The sequence below is a fragment of the Oncorhynchus masou genome, unplaced genomic scaffold (assembly GCF_036934945.1).
Source record: "Oncorhynchus masou masou isolate Uvic2021 unplaced genomic scaffold, UVic_Omas_1.1 unplaced_scaffold_1212, whole genome shotgun sequence".
In the NCBI taxonomy this organism is placed as follows: domain Eukaryota; kingdom Metazoa; phylum Chordata; class Actinopteri; order Salmoniformes; family Salmonidae; genus Oncorhynchus; species Oncorhynchus masou.
The window spans coordinates 1-23,153 of record NW_027001910.1 but is presented as its reverse complement, the minus strand read 5'-3'; the positions used below and the strand labels follow the sequence as shown (position 1 = coordinate 23,153).

At 46.6% G+C, this 23,153-nt stretch overlaps 1 pseudogene; it reads right to left on the bottom strand.

Annotated features, from left to right (window-relative positions):
- Positions 1-76: 76 nt before the first annotated feature.
- On the bottom strand, positions 77-5,480 carry LOC135529935 (G-protein coupled receptor family C group 5 member B-like; annotated as a pseudogene).
- Positions 5,481-23,153: the final 17,673 nt, after the last annotated feature.

Below are 23,153 nucleotides of genomic sequence, written 5' to 3'. Positions count from 1 at the left end.
TTTTGTTTTTGGGGTCCAGAGTCTTGGAGTAGAGCCAATATAGATGAGGTACACACACACATATATAACAGGTAACTGACAAAATAATGGAAACACTTGAGTAAATGAGGTAGGGATGGGCACGGTTATTCGGATATTCAAATATCCAAATGGACGTTAGTATTTGAATACTTGTGAGAGTATTCATTTTCAGTCTATTTTAACAATGAAAAGGCTTTGTCTAAATGTAATTATTTATGAGACAATGCTATACACAAGGATATGCCATGACATTTGAAATTCTTAGTTTTATTGAATTATCTTTTGAATGTAGTTTTTATGACATAAAGTACATACCATAGTAGCCTACATGGGTTTCACGTGTGTGTTATTGTCGGCCAATCAAAGTGGCACTGTCTACACTCAGTGGCTCCATGTGTAGTAAGCAACGTGGGAGATCTCTAATCAATGCAAAATGGAATTAAAATGACAGAATTAAGTTAGTTAAATGAGAAGGAGTAGGCTACAACTACCAGAAACCATCAGGTAAGCTGTTGTTTAATCTGAATGGAGTTGTTGTAGACAAGGACGAGAAGCACAGCAAAATAACCTTAAGTACTTTTAGCTTAGGTAGCTAGCTAGCTGGCTAATATAGCTGGCTAACATAGCTAGCTTCTTTAGATTGATTTGATGCACACAAGACAGGCACTACCAGATGGGATGATGAATAACCTATGGAATCTACAAATTTGTTTAATTAGTCTTTCTCTCTCTCTCGTAAAACTCACAGGTATCTGCCAATCACACACACAAGCAAGCGGGATGCAAGTAGCACAGGCTGTACAGCAATCTAATTCCCAAGTTTAAACAACTCGACTATCCAGATCCTCCACAGAGATCATTATATTATTCAAATAGTGAAATTATTTCAAATGCCCATCCCTAAAATTAGATATTGAAAGCAGGTGCTTCTACACAGGTGTGGTTCCTGAGTTAATTAAGCAATTAACATCCCATCATTCTTTGAGTCAGGTATAAAAATGCTGAGCAGGCAATTATTCTGGCTACCATAACTATCCCCCCTTAGGATGATAATTCCCCCATCCACAGGGCACGAGTGGTCACTGAATGGTTTGATGAGCATGATGACGATGTAAACCATATGCCACGTCTGTCTCAGTCACCAGATCTCAACCCAGTTGAACACTTGTGGGAGATTCTGGAGTGATGCCTGAGACAGTGTTTCCACCACCATCAACAAAACAACAAATGTTGAAATTTCTCATGGAAGAAGGGTGTCGCCTGCCTCCAACAGAGTTCCAGACACTTGTAGAATCTATGTCAAGGTGCATTGAAGCTGTTCTCATGGTGGCCCAACACCCTATTAAGACACTTTATGTTGGTGTTTCCTTTATTTTGGCAGTTACCTGTAGGCACACACTGGCTAGAGAGGTTGGAGTTTAAGCCATACTTGTCCGTGTGTTATTCTATTGTGTGATGGGCTGTGGTGAGGTACAGGGCTGTAAGGTACCGTACCTACAGGAGGATGGAGGACAGAACACTGGCTAGAGAGGTTGGAGTTTAAGCCATACTTGTCCGTGGGTTATTCTATTGTGTGATGGGCTGTGGTGAGGTACAGGGCTGTAAGGTACTGTACCTACAGGGGGATGGAGAACAGAGCAAAACATTCTGCTTTAGAAGAGTTTCTCCCAAAATAAACAACAAAAACAGAGCAAATATCTCAAAAGGGAGAGAGGTTTCACAGTTTTTCAGAAGTTATACAGTGGCTTAGTAGTCTCGTGGGAGTAAACTTGACTCATACAAAAGAAACCTGACAGTCAACATTTCAAACCTCACATCTCCCAGATGAAAATGGTCTCCACAGCATTTGCAACCAAAATAGGGTTGTTTTTAAGTTGAATATCTCCTCCAGTGATTTAACTTCAAAACTAGCCGTAATGTTTTGATCTGTCCTCCAGACCTGCTCTCCCCCTCAGTCACACTCATTCAGTGGTTGGTTGGTGTATATGAATAACACAGGGTGGGTGGTGTGTGTAAGCCCTCAGTAAGTCATCTGTTTAACTGTCTGTCCCCATACGCACATAGAGATCTGGGGGTGGGGTCCATGTTATAGTTATCCTCTCTGGGTTATTCCTCTGTCCCTTCTTCATCACCCCATTCTTCCTTCTTCTTCTTCTTCATTTCTGTCCTTCACCACAGCTGCCTCCCCGTATAGGTCGGAGGTGCGGAGGGGACCTGTGAAAGGGAGGAGAGAGAGAAAGAAATGGGACGTCAGTTTGGTAATATACAGTGTTTGAAGTTGAGAGACACCTATGTAAACACACCACACCACACCACACCACACCACACCACACGTTCCTGATAAGAGGTTACATTTTGAATGTTGCCTGTATCACATCTTCAAAACCCCTTCTTTCCTCTTTAACTTCCTCCTCTCTCTTCCCCTTCTCTCTTCCTCTCTCTCTTCCCCTCTCTCTTCCTCCTCCCTCTTCTCCTTCTCTCTTCCCCTTCTCTCTTCCCCTTCTCTCTTCCTCCTCTCTCTTCCCCTTCTCTCTTCCTCTCTCTCTTCCCCTCTCTCTTCCTCCTCCCTATTCTCCTTCTCTTCCCCTCTCTCTTCCTCCTTTCTCTTCCCCTCTCTCTTCCTCCTCTCTCTTCCTCCTCTCTCTTCCCCTTCTCTCTTCCCCTCTCTCTTCCTCTCTCTTCCTCCTCTCTCTTCCCCTTCTCTCTTCCCCTCTCTCTTCCTCCTCTCTCTTCCCCTCTCTCTTCCCCTTCTCTCTTCCACTTCTCTCTTCCCCTCTCTCTTCCTCCTCTCTCTTCCCCTCTCTCTTCCCCTTCTCTCTTCCACTTCTCTCTCCCCCTCTCTCTTCCTCCTCTCTCTTCCCTTCTCTCTTCCCCTCTCTCTTCCCCTCTCTCTTCCCCTCTCTCTTCCTCCTCTCTCTTCCCCTCTCTCTTCCTCCTCTCTCTTCCCCTCTCTCTTCCTCCTCTGTCTTCCCCTCTCTCTTCCTCCTCTGTCTTCCTCCTCTCTCTTCCTCCTCTCTCTTCCCCTCTCTCTTCCTCCTCTCTCCTCTTCCCTCTCTTTCCCCTTTCTCTTCCTTCCTTTTTTATCTCGATTCAGTCTCAACAGCTAATCCTGCTCTTTATGCAGGAGAGAGCATCATTTCCAGAACTACCCTCCTTTCCCTACTACCTACTAAAGTACATTAATACCACTCTGATGTAGGTGGCAGGTCTATGTGCATAATACTAGGAGGGAGACCATTTGGTTCACAGGTAAACGTTCCCAGAGCTTTAGCTGGGCGGTGGCTCAGTGATTTCTGGCTGTTTTCTCGTTCCAGATTCTGCCTCTAATGTAGTGGCAGGTGTCAGAGCAGAGACTGGGAGGGAGCCATTTTAAAACGTTCCCAGAACGTAAGCTGAAAGTTGGCTCAGCGATTTTCTGGACGTGTGGCTCCAGACTCTGCCAGGTCAGCAACGTTTATTTATAGCGAGGTGATTGGAGGTTAGTCACATGCGCTAGGGAGCTCACTCACTCAACCATCCTGGGGCTATAAAGGGCGTGACTGGGCCAGGGACACAGCTGCATCACTCACACTGGAGAGATGGCTCTAGTCTGCAGCCCAGGGAACCCACTCCCTCATTCACACACGCACACACACACACACACACACACACACACACACACACACACACACACACACACACACACACACACACACACACACACACACACACACACACACACCCACACATTCACACGCAGAATAATCATTTGAGTTTGTATACCTGTGAATGGTAGCGTGTAAACGTGGGTGTAAATGTGTGTGTGCTCACTGCCCAGGTGAGTGAGAGTATGTTTCTATATATGTGTAAGTGTCTACACTGCTTTCTTGCTCAGGATCATAATCCGAGTTTTAATAGAGGTTGTGAATGGATGTGAAGCGTGGTCGGATGTGTAAACGTACAATATGAGAACTCACCGCTCCCCCATTCAGGATCATGGTCATCTCAGTGGGCTGGTACACGTTGCTGCGGAAGGGGCACTGGGTCTGGGCGCTGTGTTACCATTATTATGACCTGCACTCCTCAGACCTGGCACAGCAGAGGAACAACGATATTCTCTTATTCTCTTCTGCAAACACATTCATTCATCCATTCTACATTAAGATCGACACAGGAACAGATGCCTCATCTGTACTTTTAACACACGTGCTGTACAGGTACTGTTTGTACCACGACAAAACCACTGCTCTTATGGAGTTCTTTTTAACCCAGCATGGTAATATCACTATGTCACTATGTCCTACATCCAACCCCATACGCAGAAACATGCAGGTAAAACCTCAGTAGCGCTGTACTGAGCTTGTAAGCATGAATTTTAATACACATTTGAAAGTCAAAGTCTCTTGTTACCTGCAGTGTTTTCGTCAAAGCCATAGCCCTGGTTCTCCGGAAACTGCCTGTGTGAGAGGGGGATGTCCTCGTCGGGGCTGGTCTCCCTCATGCGGGACGGGGCCTGGGACGTGTCAAAATAGTCAGGGGCGGAGGGTTGTGGCGGGGAGCAGAGACAGGAGTGTGCCTCGGGCACGGCGTGGAACAGGAGGAGGAGCCAACCCTGTGCCACCAGTGCTATCGCCAATGCTGGATCGTCCCAGTCCGGGGACCGCCCCAGCCAGGCGTTACCGTAGAGATAGAAGCCCACCCAGGCAACCCAGAGGAGGAGGGACAACAGACAGGCGGAGAGGAGCCAGACCGCGTTACAGCGCCACTGCCGGGTCTTCCCACAGAGAGCGAAGGAGGCCGCCCCCAGCGCGGCTAGCAGTAGCGCAAGCACATAGCTACAGGCTAAGGAGAAGTCCAGAGGCAGGTACTGGCAGGCCGCTCTGCCCTCCCTGAGCACTGTGAGCAGGAGCCACTCGGCGGCGATGATCCCCTGGACGGCGCTCAGCCCCAGGGCCAGGCCGGTCAGAGTGCAGCCCCCCGGGCTCCGGCGTTCGCTGCCCAACCTCCGGAGCCGCACACCCTGCACCAACAGGCAGGAGAAGCACAGGGCAAAGAGCAGGCCCCAGAGGGCACGGCGCAGAAGACACAGCTGTTCGTCACGCTCGATGAGGTAGGCGAAACTGAGGCCGAACAGGCCCAGGATGCCCAGGAGCAGGAGGAGAATGGGTCCCACGCCGCTGCGCTTCTCCGCCTCGCTCACGTGGTGTAGTCGGCAGAGGATGATCAGGCCCAGTAAAATGGCAGCCAGGGCGCCGCCGGCCGCTGCAGATTCGACCGCCACGCCCCAAACAGAGTCCAGGTCGCAGAGGAGAGTGTAGGGCGCACCAGGCCCCAGCCACACCCCGGGGCACTGCCGACGAGTCCTCATCAGGGTCCTGGGAGGAACCACGCTGGACCACGGAGAGGAGTAGGAGGAGGAGGACAGAGAAGAACGCCATCTCTAAGAGGAGGAGGGAGGAGAGAGGGTAGAGAAACAGTCATTTCTGGATCAAAATGTGCAAAGTGAAACAAAATGTGACAAGTAAATCGTCTACTGTAAATCTGGCTGTGTTTTTTTATGAAACACAAGTGATCACTCTGTGAGTGACAGTGTATGTACATGGAAGCGTTATCCAACGGCACACACGCACCCACACCCACACTTCCTGTATCCGCAACAACAGGAGCACAGTGACTCTCTCCTTCCAAATGGCCAGAGGTCAACACACAGCCAACACACAGCCAATAGGCTCCTTACCAACATTACACACTGATAGCTTCAACATACGTACACATACACTGACTACACCAATGCATGCACACACACCCACACAAATGCATACAGACACACACAGAATGATGAGCATTAACTAGATATTTCCAGAACAAGAGCATTCAAGTAAACAAACCATTCATATGGCTTTACCATGAAGCTGAGAGTCAGAGGTTGGAAATGTACTTGTTTTGAAAGGAGAACATTGAGTTACCGGTAGTCTTTATAACATCAGTATCCACAGACAGAGACATACTCAGAGAAAACACTGCTCACTGTCTGAGCGGACACGGGAAGCCATGTAGAATCATATCAGTGGAGGCTGGTGGGAGGACCTATAGGAGGAGGACAGGCTCAATGTAATGGCTAGAATGGAATTAATGGAACAGAGTCAAACATCAATCAAATTTCAAATCAAATGTAGTTACATCAGCCGATGTTACAAAGTGCTGTACAGAAACCCAGACTAAAACCCCAAACAGCAAGAAATACATGTGGTTTCTATATGTTTGATGTGTTTGACTCCGTTCCATTGCCTCCATTCCAGCCATTACAATGAGCCCGTCCTCCTATAGCTCCTCCCACCAGCCTCCACAGGATCATATATATATCAGGAATAGAAGAACAGGGATCCTCCTGTCCAGACAGAGGAGCTGACAGCATCATGTTGTTTAGGTAAGACACTGAGACGAGGCATATTGCATAGGTAAAACACACACACATACACACACATTTAAAGTGAAGATCTTCAGAAAGCACTGACAGCCAGAGTAGGGCAACTGAGGAAATCAATATCACCCATTCTATCATATCCCATTCTATCCTATCCCATCCTATCCCATCTCATCCTATCCCCTTCAATCGTATCCCATCCCATCTCATCCTATCCCCTTCTATCGTATCCCATTCTATCATATCCCATCCTATCCCATCCTATCCCACCCTATCCCATTCTACCCTATCCTATCCCATCCCATCCTATCCTATCCTATCCCATCCTATCCTATCCCATCCCATCCTATCCCATCCTGTCTCATCCTATCCCATCCTATCCTATCCCATCCCATCCTATCCTATCCCATCCTATCCTATCCCATCCTATCCCACCCTATCCCATTCTTATCCCATCCTATCCTATCCCATCCCATCCTATCCTATCCCATCCCATTCTACCCTATCCCATCTTATCCCATCCTGTCTCATCCTATCCCATCCTATCCTATCCCATCCCATCCTATCCTATCCCATCCTATCCTATCCCATCCTATCCTATCCCATTCTACCCTATCCCATCCTATCCTATCCCATCCCATCCTATCCTATCCCATCCCATTCTACCCTATCCCATCTTATCCCATCCTGTCTCATCCTATCCTCTCCCACCCTATCCCACCCTATCCCATCTCATCCTATCCCATCCTATCCTATCCAATCCAATCCCATCCTATCCTATCCCATCCCATTCTATCTCATCCTATCCCATCCTATCCCATCCCATCCTATCCCATCCCATCCTATCCCATCCCATTCTATCCCATCCTATCCCATCCCATCCTATCCCATCCCATCCTATCCTATCCCATCCCATCCTATCCCATCCCATCCTATCCCATCCCATCCTATCCCATCCCATTCTACCCTATCCCATCTTATCCCATCCTGTCTCATCCTATCCCATCCTATCCAATCCAATCCCATCCTATCCTATCCCATCCCATTCTATCTCATCCTATCCCATCCTATCCCATCCTATCCTATCCAATCCAATCCCATCCTATCCTATCCCATCCCATTCTATCCCATCCTATCCTATCCAATCCCATCCCATCCTATCCCATCCTATCCTATCCAATCCAATCCCATCCTATCCTATCCCATCCTATCCCATCCCATCCTATCCCATCCTATCCCATCCCATCCTATCCTATCCCATCCTATCCCATCCCATTCTATCCCATCCTATCCCATCCTATCCAATCCAATCCCATCCCATCCTATCCCATCCTATCCTATCCTATCATCCCATCCCATTCTATCCCATCCTATCCCATCCTATCCAATCCAATCCCATCCTATCCTATCCCATCCCATTCTATCTCATCCTATCCCATCCTATCCCATCCTATCCTATCCAATCCAATCCCATCCTATCCTATCCCATCCCATTCTATCTCATCCTATCCCATCCTATCCCATCCTATCCCATCCTATCCCATCCTATCCTATCCAATCCCATCCTATCCTATCCCATCCCATTCTATCCCATCCTATCCCATCCAATCCAATCCCATCCCATCCCATCCCATCCTATCCCATCCTATCCCATCCTATCCTATCCAATCCAATCCCATCCTATCCTATCCCATCCCATTCTATCCCATCCTATCCCATCCTATCCTATCCAATCCAATCCCATCCCATCCTATCCCATCCTATCCCATCCCATTCTATCCCATCCTATCCCATCCTATCCTATCCAATCCAATCCCATCCCATCCTATCCCATCCTATCCTATCCTATCCCATCCCATCCCATCCTATCCCATCCTATCCTATCCAATCCCATCCTATCCTATCCCATCCCATTCTATCTCATCCTATCCCATCCTATCCCATCCTATCCCATCCTATCCTATCCAATCCAATCCCATTCTATCTCATCCCATCCCATCCTATCCCATCCTATCCCATCCTATCCTATCCAATCCAATCCCATCCCATCCTATCCCATCCTATCCTATCCTATCCCATCCCATCCCATCCTATCCCATCCTATCCTATCCAATCCAATCCCATCCTATCCTATCCCATCCCATTCTATCTCATCCTATCCCATCCTATCCCATCCTATCCCATCCTATCCTATCCAATCCAATCCCATTCTATCTCATCCTATCCCATCCATCCCATCCTATCCCATCCTATCCCATCCTATCCTATCCAATCCAATCCCATCCTATCCTATCCAATCCAATCCCATCCCATCCTATCCTATCAATCCATCCCATCCTATCCTATCCCATCCCATTCTATCTCATCCTATCCCATCCTATCCCATCCTATCCCATCCTATCCTATCCCATCCCATCCCATTCTATCTCATCCTATCCCATCCTATCCCATCCTATCCCATCCTATCCTATCCAATCCAATCCCATCCTATCCTATCCAATCCAATCCCATCCCATCCTATCCTATCCAATCCAATCCCATCCCATTCTATCTCATCCTATCCCATCCTATCCCATCCTATCCCATCCTATCCTATCCAATCCAATCCCATCCCATCCTATCCCATCCTATCCTATCCTATCCCATCCCATCCCATCCTATCCCATCCTATCCTATCCAATCCAATCCCATCCTATCCTATCCCATCCCATTCTATCTCATCCTATCCCATCCTATCCCATCCTATCCCATCCTATCCTATCCAATCCATCCCATTCTATCTCATCCTATCCCATCCTATCCCATCCTATCCCATCCTATCCCATCCTATCCTATCCAATCCAATCCCATCCTATCCTATCCAATCCAATCCCATCCCATCCTATCCCATCCAATCCAATCCCATCCATCCTATCCCATCCCATTCTATCTCATCCTATCCTATCCCATCCCATCCTATCCCATCCATCCTATCCCATCCCATCCCATCCTATCCCATCCTATCCTATCCAATCCAATCCCATCCTATCCTATCCCATCCCATTCTATCTCATCCTATCCCATCCTATCCCATCCTATCCCATCCTATCCTATCCAATCCAATCCCATTCTATCTCATCCTATCCCATCCTATCCCATCCTATCCCATCCTATCCTATCCAATCCAATCCCATCCTATCCTATCCATCCAATCCAATCCCATCCTATCCTATCCTCCAATCCCATCCCATCATCCTATCCAATCCAATCCCATCCTATCCTATCCCATCCCATTCTATCTCATCCTATCCCATCCTATCCCATCCTATCCTATCCAATCCAATCCCATTCTATCTCATCCTATCCCATCCTATCCCATCCTATCCCATCCTATCCTATCCAATCCAATCCCATCCTATCCTATCCAATCCAATCCCATCCCATCCTATCCTATCCAATCCTATTCATCCCATTCTATCTCATCCTATCCTATCCCATCCCATTCTATCCCATCCTATCCCATCCTATCCTATCCCATCCCATTATATCCCATCCTATCCCATCCTATCCTATCCAATCCAATCCCATCCCATCCTATCCCATCCTATCCTATCCTATCCCATCCCATCCTATCCCATCCCATTCTATCCCATCCTATCCTATCCTATCCTATCCAATCCAATCCCATCCCATCCTATCCCATCCTATCCTATCCTATCCCATCCCATCCTATCCCATCCCATTCTATCCCATCCTATCCTATCCTATCCTATCCAATCCAATCCCATCCTATCCTATCCCATCCCATTCTATCTCATCCTATCCCATCCCATTCTATCCCATCCTATCCCATCCTATCCTATCCCATCCCATTCTATCCCATCCTATCCCATCCTATCCTATCCAATCCAATCCCATCCCATCCTATCCCATCCTATCCTATCCCATCCCATCCCATTCTATCCCATCCCATCCTATCCCATCCCATTCTATCCCATCCTATCCTATCCTATCCTATCCAATCCAATCCCATCCCATCCTATCCCATCCTATCCTATCCTATCCCATCCCATCCTATCCCATCCTATCCCATCCCATTCTATCCCTGTCCTATCCTATCCTATCCTATCCAATCCAATCCCATCCCATCCTATCCCATCCTATCCTATCCTATCCTATCCTATCCTATCATCCCATCCCATCCTATCCCATCCTATCCATCCTATCCTATCCCATCCTATCCCATCCTATCCCATCCCATTCTATCCCATCCTATCCATCCTATCCATCCAATCCAATCCCATCCCATCCCATCCTATCCCATCTATCCTATCCTATCCTATCCATCCTATCCCATCCCATCCCATCCTATCCCATCCTATCCATCCTATCCTATCCCATCCTACCCTATCCCATCCTAACAAAACCAACACACATAAACAAAACAAATACACACAAGACGATCCTCATTAGTCTCTAAAGAGACAACGAACACACTGTAGGATCAGTATGTGAGGCTGTATCTAAACTCACAAACACACACACACATTCACACTGACACACCAGCCTGTTTTTAAACCAGCCTAGTAACAGTCAACAACATATGTCCGGTCCCTTCACGACACATCACACTCTGACCATTCAGACATACTTTCCTATCTGCCTCATACAGTCAATAGCACTGCATTCATTTTAAACCATCACCACGCATCACTCTAACACACACAACCCTTTCACCCTGTTCACACTATCATGCCCACCCAAACCAAACTGTGTTGGCTGACATAACAACACAGACCCTACACAACCCTTTCACCCTGTTCACACTATCATGCCCACCCAAACCAAACTGTGTTGGCTGACATAACAACACAGACCCTACACAACCCTTTCACCCTGTTCACACTATCATGCCCACCCAAACCAAACTGTGTCAGCTGACATAACAACACAGACCCTACACAACCCTTTCACCCTGTTCACACTATCATGCCCACCCAAACCAAACTGTGTTGGCTGACATAACAACACAGACCCTACACAACCCTTTCACCCTGTTCACACTATCATGCCCACCCAAACCAAACTGTGTTGGCTGACATAACAACACAGACCCTACACAACCCTTTCACCCTGTTCACACTATCATGCCCACCCAAACCAAACTGTGTCAGCTGACATAACAACACAGACCCTACACAACCCTTTCACCCTGTTCACACTATCATGCCCACCCAAACCAAACTGTGTTGACTGACATAACAACACAGACCCTACACAACCCTTTCACCCTGTTCACACTATCATGCCCACCAAACCAAACTGTGTTGGCTGACATAACAACACAGACCCTACACAACCCTTTCACCCTGTTCACACTATCATGCCCACCCAAACCAAACTGTGTTGGCTGACATAACAACACAGACCCTACACAACCCTTTCACCCTGTTCACACTATCATGCCCACCCAAACCAAACTGTGTTGGCTGACATAACAACACAGACCCTACACAACCCTTTCACCCTGTTCACACTATCATGCCCACCCAAACCAAACTGTGTTGGCTCACATAACAACACAGACCCTACACAACCCTTTCACTCTGTTCACACTATCATGCCCACCCAAACCAAACTGTGTTGGCTGACATAACAACACAGACCCTACACAACCCTTTCACCCTGTTCACACTATCATGCCCACCCAAACCAAACTGTGTCAGCTGACATAACAACACAGACCCTACACAACCCTTTCACCCTGTTCACACTATCATGCCCACCCAAACCAAACTGTGTTGGCTGACATAACAACACAGACCCTACACAACCCTTTCACCCTGTTCACACTATCATGCCCACCCAAACCAAACTGTGTCAGCTGACATAACAACACAGACCCTACACAACCCTTTCACCCTGTTCACACTATCATGCCCACCCAAACCAAACTGTGTTGGCTGACATAACAACACAGACCCTACACAACCCTTTCACCCTGTTCACACTATCATGCCCACCCAAACCAAACTGTGTTGGCTGACATAACAACACAGACCCTACACAACCCTTTCACCCTGTTCACACTATCATGCCCACCCAAACCAAACTGTGTTGGCTGACATAACAACACAGACCCTACACAACCCTTTCACCCTGTTCACACTATCATGCCCACCCAAACCAAACTGTGTTGACTGACATAACAACACAGACCCTACACAACCCTTTCACCCTGTTCACACTATCATGCCCACCCAAACCAAACTGTGTCAGCTGACATAACAACACAGACCCTACACAACCCTTTCACCCTGTTCACACTATCATGCCCACCCAAACCAAACTGTGTTGGCTGACATAACAACACAGACCCTACACAACCCTTTCACCCTGTTCACACTATCATGCCCACCCAAACCAAACTGTGTTGGCTGACATAACAACACAGACCCTACACAACCCTTTCACCCTGTTCACACTATCATGCCCACCCAAACCAAACTGTGTTGGCTCACATAACAACACAGACCCTACACAACCCTTTCACTCTGTTCACACTATCATGCCCACCCAAACCAAACTGACTGGCTGACATATTGTCTATGCACATTGTCCTTTAGCATGGTTCCTGCAACTACAGAATGTTGGATGTGTACACAACCCAGCTCAGTGCAGTTTGGTTAGGCTCAGTAATGGGAAAAGCCCTGTGGTTAGCCTTAATTAGGTCTGGTTCATGGAAATAACCTGGGGTCGCTGATAGTGGTGGTGGGATCCAAAAGAGGAAAATACACCATTTTGGATCCATGAATGTTGGCATTAAACCCCTCCATCGTGGGTGTTGGTTCGCTCCAAGGCAGCTTAGACTAATTCAGATTACAGACAGCTTTATGAGTGTGTAGGATATCTGGTGCAGCAAGGCTTCCAGCCACTGTCTTTATCTGTGCTATGCTATATCTGAGCTATGCTATATCTGTTCTATGCTATATCTGAGTTATGCTATATATGTTCTATGCTATACAGTGCCTTGCGAAAGTATGGGGCCCCCTTGAACTTTGGACCTTTTGCCACATTTCAGGCTTCAAACATAAAGATATAAAACTGTTTTTTTTGTGAAGAATCAACAACAAGTGGGACACAATCATGAAGTGGAACGACATTTATTGGATATTTCAAACTTTTTAACAAATCAAAAACTGAAAATTGGGCTGGGCAAAATTATTCAGCCCCCTTAAGTTAATACTTTGTAGCGCCACCTTTGCTGCGATTACAGCTGTAAGTCGCTTGGGGTATGTCTCTATCAGTTTTGCACATCGAGAGACTGGGTTTTTTCCCATTCCTCCTTGCAAAACAGCTTGAGCTCAGTGATGTTGGATGGAGAGCATTTGTGAACAGCAGTTTTCAGTTCTTTCCACAGATTCTCGAGTCGCATCCCTCCAATAGAGGTCCAGACACTTGTATAATCTATGCCGAGGTGCATTGAAGTCCTCATGGTGGCCCAATGCCTTATGAAAACACTTTATGTTGGTGTTTCCTTTCTTTGGAAGTTACCTGTAGGTAGAAGTTGTTCCTAACCACCCATTCATGGTCAATGTTATTGTTCATCAATTGGTTAGGAGTGGGGAGCTGGGTTAAGGTTAGGAGTGGGGACTGGGTTAAGGTTAGGAGTGGGAGCTGGGTTAAGGTTAGAAGTGGGGACTGGGTTAGGTTAGGAGTGGGAGCTGGGTTAAGGTTAGGAGTGGGAGCTGGGTTAAGGTTAGGAGTGGGAGCTGGGTTAAGGTTAGGAGTGGGAGCTGGGTTAAGGTTAGGAGTGGGGACTGGGTTAAGGTTAGGAGTGGGAGCTGGGTTAAGGTTAGGAGTGGGAGCTGGGTTAAGGTTAGGAGTGGGAGCTGGGTTAAGGTTAGGAGTGGGAGCTGGGTTAAGGTTAGGAGTGGGAGCTGGGTTAAGGTTAGGAGTGGGAGCTGGGTTAAGGTTAGGAGTGGGAGCTGGGTTAAGGTTAGGAGTGGGAGCTGGGTTAAGGTTAGGAGTGGGAGCTGGGTTAAGGTTAGGAGTGGGGACTGGGTTAAGGTTAGGAGTGGGAGCTGGGTTAGTTAAGGGTAGGAGTGGGGAGCTGGGTTAAGATTAGGAGTGGGAGCTGGGTTAAGGTTAGGAGTTGGAGCTGGGTTAAGGTTAGGAGTGGGAGCTGGGTTAAGGTTAGGAGTGGGGACTGGGTTAAGGTTATGAGTGGGGACTGGGGATACTTCTACCTTGAGCCCTCTCTTGCAGGCAGACACGTTTCAAACCAAGGTCGAGTGTGTGTGAGGGACAGGAGGCATGCTTGAGGTAAATCCTGGGCTCAAGGCCCACAGGGGTCACTGGGGTCAGGGGTGAGAAGTCATGCCTTGACACCCGACCTGCAGCTCTGACTGATTGGCTTGAGATACAAGTTGCAGCTTCACCACAGATCTAGGATCAGATTACCTAACCTCCAATCCTGACCTTAACCATTAGGAGGGTGAGGAATCGCTAGATCAGTGGGCACCTGACCTGTAGCCCTGAGTGTCTGGGCAACAACAGCACATATGTTTGCCATTGTGTAGGCCTAGTAGGTAGTTCTCCAGCTCACACATTTTGGTTCCCAAAACATTCAGGGAACATTGTTTTTAGGCTGTGGGAATGTTCTATGTTAGCTGGGCTAAAGTCCCAAGAGGCATTCCAATCAGAAATGTTAGTTCTCAGAACATTTTGGGTAAAAATATGTTGGTTGTGGGAATGTTCTGTGTTAGCTGGGCGAATCAAGAGGGTTCACAGTCATTATTTAAACAATGCTATTTTTGCATTTTTAAAAACACAGGACTTGTCTATGACTTTGGTGCATTGTGATTTGCCAAGTATGCCCAGCGCTCAGAGAGTACAGGTGAAACCTTAAATCCCTTTATTTTCCACCGCTGGTTACCACTGGTTTACATTAACAGCAATCAGCGCTTCCACAAGGATGAGTCAACTAAGCATGGCGTTAGCTCTATTCACACACACACACACGCAGGCACGCATGCGCACACACACGCACGCACACCACTGGCACAAGCACACACGCACACACATACGGATGTAAGGACACACAGGCAACTCTGGGTGTTGTGTTCAGTCCTCACACAATGTTTTGTTCTGGCAGAGCCCCCTGATAACCATGGTTACGCCCCATCTCTGAAAAGACAGGAGCGAGAGAGGGAGGACAGGACAGAGGGGTTCACTCATCCCCACACAACCATGCAGACTGCTGTTTCCTCTCCCTCTCTCTCTGGCTCTGCTTTGTGACAGGGAATGAAAACCACATTGTGAGGCTGCAGTGTGGAGTACAGACTCAGAACATATAGTAACAGACAGGTAGTGACGCTGAGTTTCAACACACATAGAGTACTGGAGAGAGATCAAGAGTGCTACATCACCATGCTCACTCCAGTCATCCATCTATCAATTCATCCATTCATCCATCCATCTATCAATTCATTCATTCATTTACCCGCTCAACCAAACATCTATACAATCAGTCTTTCAGTCGCTTCCTCTCTCACTTTCTCAGTCCCTCACTCACCTCCACACTCAGTCCCTCTCTTGTCTGTTCACTCACTCATTCCCACACTTACTTACTTACTCACTCAATCTGGCACAGATGGCTTCCACTCTGTGTAGGGCGACTGTCTGACAGGCTGGAGATGGTACACAGAGTACTGACAGAGACAACCACCCAAACACTCTCCCTCCCTCCCTCCCTCCCTCCCTCCCTCCCTCCCTCCCTCCCTCCCTCCCTCCCTCCCTCCCTCCCTCCCTCCCTCCCTCCCTCCCTCCCTCCCTCCCTCCCTCATATGAGTAATGTGAAGTAGAGCCCCCCAGCCTTCCTTCCTCCATAGCAGAAAAAAACTTTAGTGTCTTCATCCCTTTTATCTCTCTGTCCCCTCTCTATATCGTCTATTTCCCTCTCTGTCCCCTCTCTATATCGTCTATTTCCCTCTCTGTCCCCTCTCTATATCTGTCTATTTCCTTCTCTGTCCCCTCTCTATATCTGTCTATTTCCTTCTCTGTCCCCTCTCTATATCTGTCTATTTCCTTCTCTGCCCCCTCTCTATATCTGTCTATTTCCTTCTCTGCCCCCTCTCTATATCTGTCTATTTCCCTCTCTGTCCCCTCTCTATATCTGTCTATTTCCCTCTCTGCCCCTCTCTATATCTGTCTATTTACCTCTCTGCCCCCTCTATATATCTGTCTATTTCCCCCTCTCTATATCATTCTATTTCCCCCTCTCTGTCCCCTCTCTATATCCATATATTTCCCTTTCTGCCCCTCTCTATATCTGCCTATTTCCTCTCTCTGCCCCTCTCTATATCTTGTCTATTTCCCTATCTCTGTATCTCTCTATTTCCCTCTCTGTCCCCTCTCTATATCCATCTATTTATCTCTCTGTCCCCTCTCTATATCTGTCTATTTCCCTCTTTCCCTCTCTATATCCATCTATTTCCCTCTATCTGCCCCCTCTCTATATCTGTCTATTTCCCTCTCTGTCCCCTCTCTATATCTGTCTATTTCCCTCTCTGCCCCCTCTCTATATCTGTCTATTTACCTCTCTGCCCCCTCTCTATATCTGTCTATTTCCCTCTCTGCCCCTCTCTATATCTATCTATTTCCCTCTCTGTCCCCTCTCTATATCTGTCTATTTCCCTCTCTCTTCCCCTCTCTATATCCGTCTATTTCCCTCTCTGTCCCCTCTCTATATCTATCTATTTCCCTCTCTGTCCCCTCTCTATATCCGTCTATTTCCCTCTCTGTCCCCTCTCTATATCCATCTATTTCCTTCTCTCTGCCCTCTCTCTATATCCGTCTATTTCCCTCTCTCTGTCCCCTCTCTATATCCGTCTATTTCCCTCTCTGTCCCCTCTCTATATCTGTCTATTTGTCACGTTCTGACCTTTATTTCCTTTGTTTTGTCGTTATTTAGTATGGTCAGGGCGTGAGTTGGGGTGGGCAGTCTATGTTTGTTTTTCTATGATTTTGGGATTTCTATGTTTTCGGCCTAGTATGGTTCTCAATCAGAGGCAGGTGTCATTAGTTGTCTCTGATTGAGAATCATACTTAGGTAGCCTGGGTTTCACTGTTTGTTTGTGGGTGATTGTCTATGTTAGTTGCTTGTGTCAGCACAGTTCTCATTATAGCTTTACGGTCGTTATTCGTTTATTGTTTTTGCATAGTTTGTATTCAGTGTTCAGTGCTTTCTTTAATTAAAAAATCATCATGAACACATACCACGCTGCATTTTGGTCCGCTCCTTACGACGATCATGACACTATTTCCCTCTCTGTCCCCTCTCTATATCTGTCTATTTCCCTCTCTGTCCCCTCACTATATCTATCTATTTCCTCTCTGTCCCCTCTCTATATTGTCCATTTCCCTCTTTCTGTCCCCTCTCTATATCCGTCTATTTCCCTCTCTCTGCCCCCTCTCTATATCCGTCTAGTTCCCCCTCTCTGCCCCCTCTCTATATCTGTCTATTTCCCTCTGTCCCCTCTCTATATCGTCCATTTCCCTCTCTCTGTCCCCTCTCTACATTGTCCATTTCCCTCTCTCTGCCCTCTCTCTATATCTGTCTATTTCCCTCTCTGCCCCCTCTCTATATCCGTCTATTTCCCCCTATCTGCCCCCTCTCTATATCCGTCTATTTCCCTCTCTCTGCCCCCTCTCTATATCCGTCTATTTCCCCCTCTCTATATCCGTCTATTTCCCTCTCTGTCCCCTCTCTAAATTTGTCTATTTCCCTCTCTCTGTCCCCTCTCTATATTGTCCATTTCCCTCTCTCTGCCCCCTCTCTTGCTCTTCCTTAGCTGCCACTCCTCTCCATTTCTCTCTCTCCATCCGTCTTGTCTTTCGCTCCCTGTGCCCCCTCTTATCTCTCTGTAGCCATTTCTGTCCTCCCCTCAGTTGAAATCGTCTATTTATGTTGAATCTGCTCCCCTCCCCTGCTGTAAAGAGAGCAGCATTCTCATCTCTCTGCCACATTTGAAGATGGGATGTGAACCATGTGCCTTACCCCCCTCCCTGGCACTCTCTCTTCCTCCTTCTCAACACCCAACCACACGGTACTGCAAATCCCCTTCCTTACCCTACATCCCTCTCTTTCTTTATTCACTCGCACTACTTCCCTCTTCCCTTTCTCAGCTCTCTCCCTCCCTGTCTCCCTCTTTCACCCAACACCCGATCACATGGTACAGCAAAACCCCTGCCTTACCCCACATCTCTCTCTACCATCCTCCCTCTTTCCTTTCCCCTCTTATGCTCTCCCTGCGCTCTCTACCTCCTTCTCTCCCTCTTTCTCACCATCTCCTCACGCTCTGTTTGATTTTCTTCTACCCCTCTATCTCTCCCTCTCTCTTATGTAATGGGGAAGGAGGGATCCAGAATCCAGCTATTACCAGTTCTGCTGCACTGCCTGCACTGTCTGCCTGCTTAGGCATCCTGATCCTCCTCACAGTTACAGATATGGAGGCAAGAGCTGCAGCTGAGGGATCTGTGGTACACAGTGTTGTTATGTGTGAATAACAATGACTACTGTTCCCACAATGCATCTCATTCTCTTTACCTATTTACCTTTGCACACTGAATATTTGTCACCTTAAATTTTTAGTGTATGTATGTAAGTGTGTGTCAGTTTATAATGCACAGTGTCAAAACACACATAGTGCATTCAGAAAATATTCAGAGCCCTTGACTTTTTCCACATTTTGTTGTTATAGCCTTTTTCTAAAATGGATAAAATAAATGTTTTTCCTCATCAATCTACACACAATACCCCATAATGACAAACAAAAACATTTACATAAGTATTCAGACCCTTTGCTACGAGACTCAAAATTGAGCTCAGGTGCATCCTGTTTCCATTGATCATTCTTGAGATGTTTCTACAACTTGATTGGAGTACACCTGTGGTAAATTCAATTGATTGGAAATGTGCATGTCAGAGCAAAAACGAAGACATGAGGTTGAAGGAATTGTCCGTAGAGCTCCGAGACAGGATTGTGTCAAGGCACAGATCTGGGGAAGGGTACCAAAAATATTCTACAGCATTGAAGGTATCCAAGAACACAGTGGCCTCCATCATTCTTAAATGGAAGAAGTTTGGAACCACCAAGACTCTTCCTAGAGCTGGTCGCCCAGCCAAACTGAGTAATAGGGGAGAAGGGCCTTGGTCAGGGAGGTGACAAGGAACCTGATGGTCATTCTGACAGAGCTCCAGAATACTCTGTGGAGATGGGAGAACCTTCTCTGCAGCACTCCACCAATCAGGCCTTTATGGTAGAGTGGCCAGACGGAAGCCACTACTCAGTAAAAAAGCACATGACAGCCAGTTTGGCACCTAAAGACTCTCAAACCATGAGAAACAAGATTCTCTGATCTGATGAAACCAAGATTTAAACATGGCACCACCCCTACGGTGAAGCATGGTGGTGGCAGCATCAAGCTGTGGGGATGTTTTTCAGAGGAAGGGACTGGGAAACTAGTCATGATCGAAGGAAAGATGAACGGAGCAAAGTACAGAGAGATCCCGAGTGCTCGGGACCTCAGCCCGGGTTTGAAGGTTCACCTTCCAACAGGACAATAACCCTGAGCACACTGCCAAGACAACGCATAAGTGGCTTCGGGACAAGTCTCGGGATGTCCTTGAGTGGCCCAGCCAGAGCCCGGACTTGAACCCGATCGACATCTCTGTAAATATTTGTGCAGCGACGCTCCCCATCCAACCTGATCGAGCTTGAGAGGATCTGCAGAGAAGAATGGGAGAAACTCCCCAAATACATGTGTGCCAAGCTTGTAGCGTCATAACCAAGAAGACTTGAGGCTGTAATCGCTGTCAAAGATGATTCAATATAGGGACTGAATACTTATGTAAATATTATATGTGATATTTCCATTTTTTGTAATTTTATAAATTTGCTAAAACAAATGCTTTGTCATTATGGGGTATTGTGGTCTCCCAGGTGGCACAGTGGTCTAGAGCACTGCATCGCAGCACTAGCTGTGCCACCAGAGACTCTGGGTTCGCGCTCTGTTGCAGCCAGCCGTGATCGGGAGGTCCGTGGGGCGACGCACAATTGGCCTAGCGTCGTCTGGGTTAGGGTGGGTTTGGCCGGTAGGGATATCCTTGTCTCATCACGCACCAGCGACTCCTATGGCAGGCTGGGCGCAGTGCGCGCTAACCAAGGTAGCCAGGTGCACGGTATTCCCTCCGACACATTGGTGCGGTTGGCTTCCAGGTTGGAGGGCGCGCTGTGTTAAGAAGCAGTGCGGCTTGGTTGGGTTGTGTTTCGGAGGACGCATGCCTTTCAACCTTCGTCTCCCGAGCCCGTTACGGGAGTTGTAGCGATGAGACAAGATAATATTGGATACAATGAAATTGGGGAGAAAAAGGGGTAAAATTATTATTATTTTTTTTTAAATACAAAATTATGGGGTATTGTGTGTAGATTGATGAGGGGGGGTGGACTATTTAATCAATTTTATAATAAGGCAAAATGTGGAAAAAGTCAAGGGGTCTGAATACTTTCCAAATGACTGTATACACTTAGGCTTTGTTCAGACAGCTCAATTTGGATATTTTTTCCCACTAGTTGTTTTTTTACCAATCACATCAGATCTTTTCACATCATGTCTTATTCAGAGCTGGTTTGATTGGTCAGCTCTCAAAAAAAACTGGGTTGCCTGTATAAACACAGCCTTGGGGCGGCAGTGTAGCCTAGTGGTTAGAGCATTGGACTAGTAACCAAAAGGTTGCAAGTTCAAATCCCCGAGCTGACAAGGTACAAATCTGTCGTTCTGCCCCTGAACAGGCAGTTAACCCACTGTTCCTATAAATAAAATAAAAGGTAAATTACTATCTTACTCCCCAATAGCTCTCACTGGTTCTACGCACCATTTACACCAATGCATCCTTTACATACATAGTATACAACTTCACATCAATGTTACAATATACTACACTACAATTAATACCAACACATTGCAACTGCACTTATAAGGCCTATAAATAATGCAATTGCTCATGGCTACGACGACAGAACCGTCTTCAGTACCTCAAGTCAAAAGCAGAAACCTACAGAGCAATCCTCTACAATTATCGTCCTCTACAATTACCCTAGACAGTGCACTACCAGATGCTGTGTAATTACCATAACCATAATTGGGTAGATGATTACATTTTCTGACTAGGATCTCTCTCAACTCACTCTCCTCTCCTCAGTCTTTTAGCAATTTTGTCATTCATTTGATATGGATAGAAATGATAAATAATCGATTTTGTGTGTTTGTTTGTGGAGGGGGGTGTGAGTATGTGCATGCGTTTAGATGTGTGTGTATATATGTGTGTATGTGTGTGTTTCTAAAAACCTGTTTTCGCTTTGTCATTATAGGTTATTGTGTGTAGATTGATGAGGAAATGTTTTTATTTAATCCATTTTAGAATAAGGCTGTTATGTAACAAAATGTGGAAAAAGTCAAGGGGTCTGAATACTTTCCGAATGCTCTGTATATGTGTGTGTATATGTATGTGCACATGCATGTGTGTGTGTCCTAACCCTAGCCCGTGCAGGGCTCCAGATGTGGAGATAGACAGAAATTGTTGGGGTCAGCAGGTCATTTCGGGAGATGGACCAAAGCTTGCCTCACATCTGCCTGTTCTGTTCCATGCCACATTAGTCATCCTGTCGTAAGTTAGCCATAATAATTCATTACTAATTAGCCTTCCTGAAGTACTGTCGCCAACCGACCAATGCTGTAATGTCGTCTACAGAATCGGGGAGGGGACTGTGGATCTCTCTCTGTCCGTTCATTCGTACATTAGTCACATGCGATATCTCAGACAGCACAGACCAGATTCAGACTAAACTTGGGTGAACGATGTGTCTTGCCATAGAGATACAGCATTTACTAAATGACACTGATTGGCCCAAGGTCGGGAGCTATAGTAGTTGAAATGTACTGAAATGTATTGTCCCAAGGGGAGGGACGCTGCATCATTTGTAGGGACGACATCTTAAAGTAAATTGATTCATTTATTGAATATTTTTGGGGATCAGCAGCAGTACTGCAACGAAGGTGCTTCTTTAGGAACAAGATACTGTTGTGAGCATTGCATCGACCATGAAAGTTGGTAACTAATCGGCATATTGGATGACACTTAAAAATACTTTTGGTACGATTCTCTTAATGCATTTAAAGGCATTGGACTTGTGCAAGCATGGCTGGACCAAGTTTCAACAATATTCAACAACACTCCATACTAGTTATTTTTGAAGACCTGTTTTCTAGACTGGCTGGTTGGCAGGACTCCATACTAGCTCTTTTTATACCTGTTTTCTAGACTGGCTGGTTGGCAGGACTCCATACTAGCTCTTTTTATACCTGTTTTCTAGACTGGCAGGTTGTCAGGACTCCATACTAGCTCTTTTTATACCTGTTTTCTATACTGGCTGGTTGGCAGGACTCCATACTAGCTCTTTTTTTATACCTGTTTTCTAGACTGGCAGGTTGCCAGGACTCCATACTAGCTCTTTTTATACCTGTTTTCTAGACTGGCAAGTTGCCGGGACTCCATACTAGTTATTTTTGAAGACCTGTTTTCTAGACTCGGTGGTTGGCAGGACTCCATACTAGCTCTTTTTTATACCTGTTTTCTAGACTGGCAGGTTGCCAGGACCCATACTAGTTATTTTTGAAGACCTGTTTT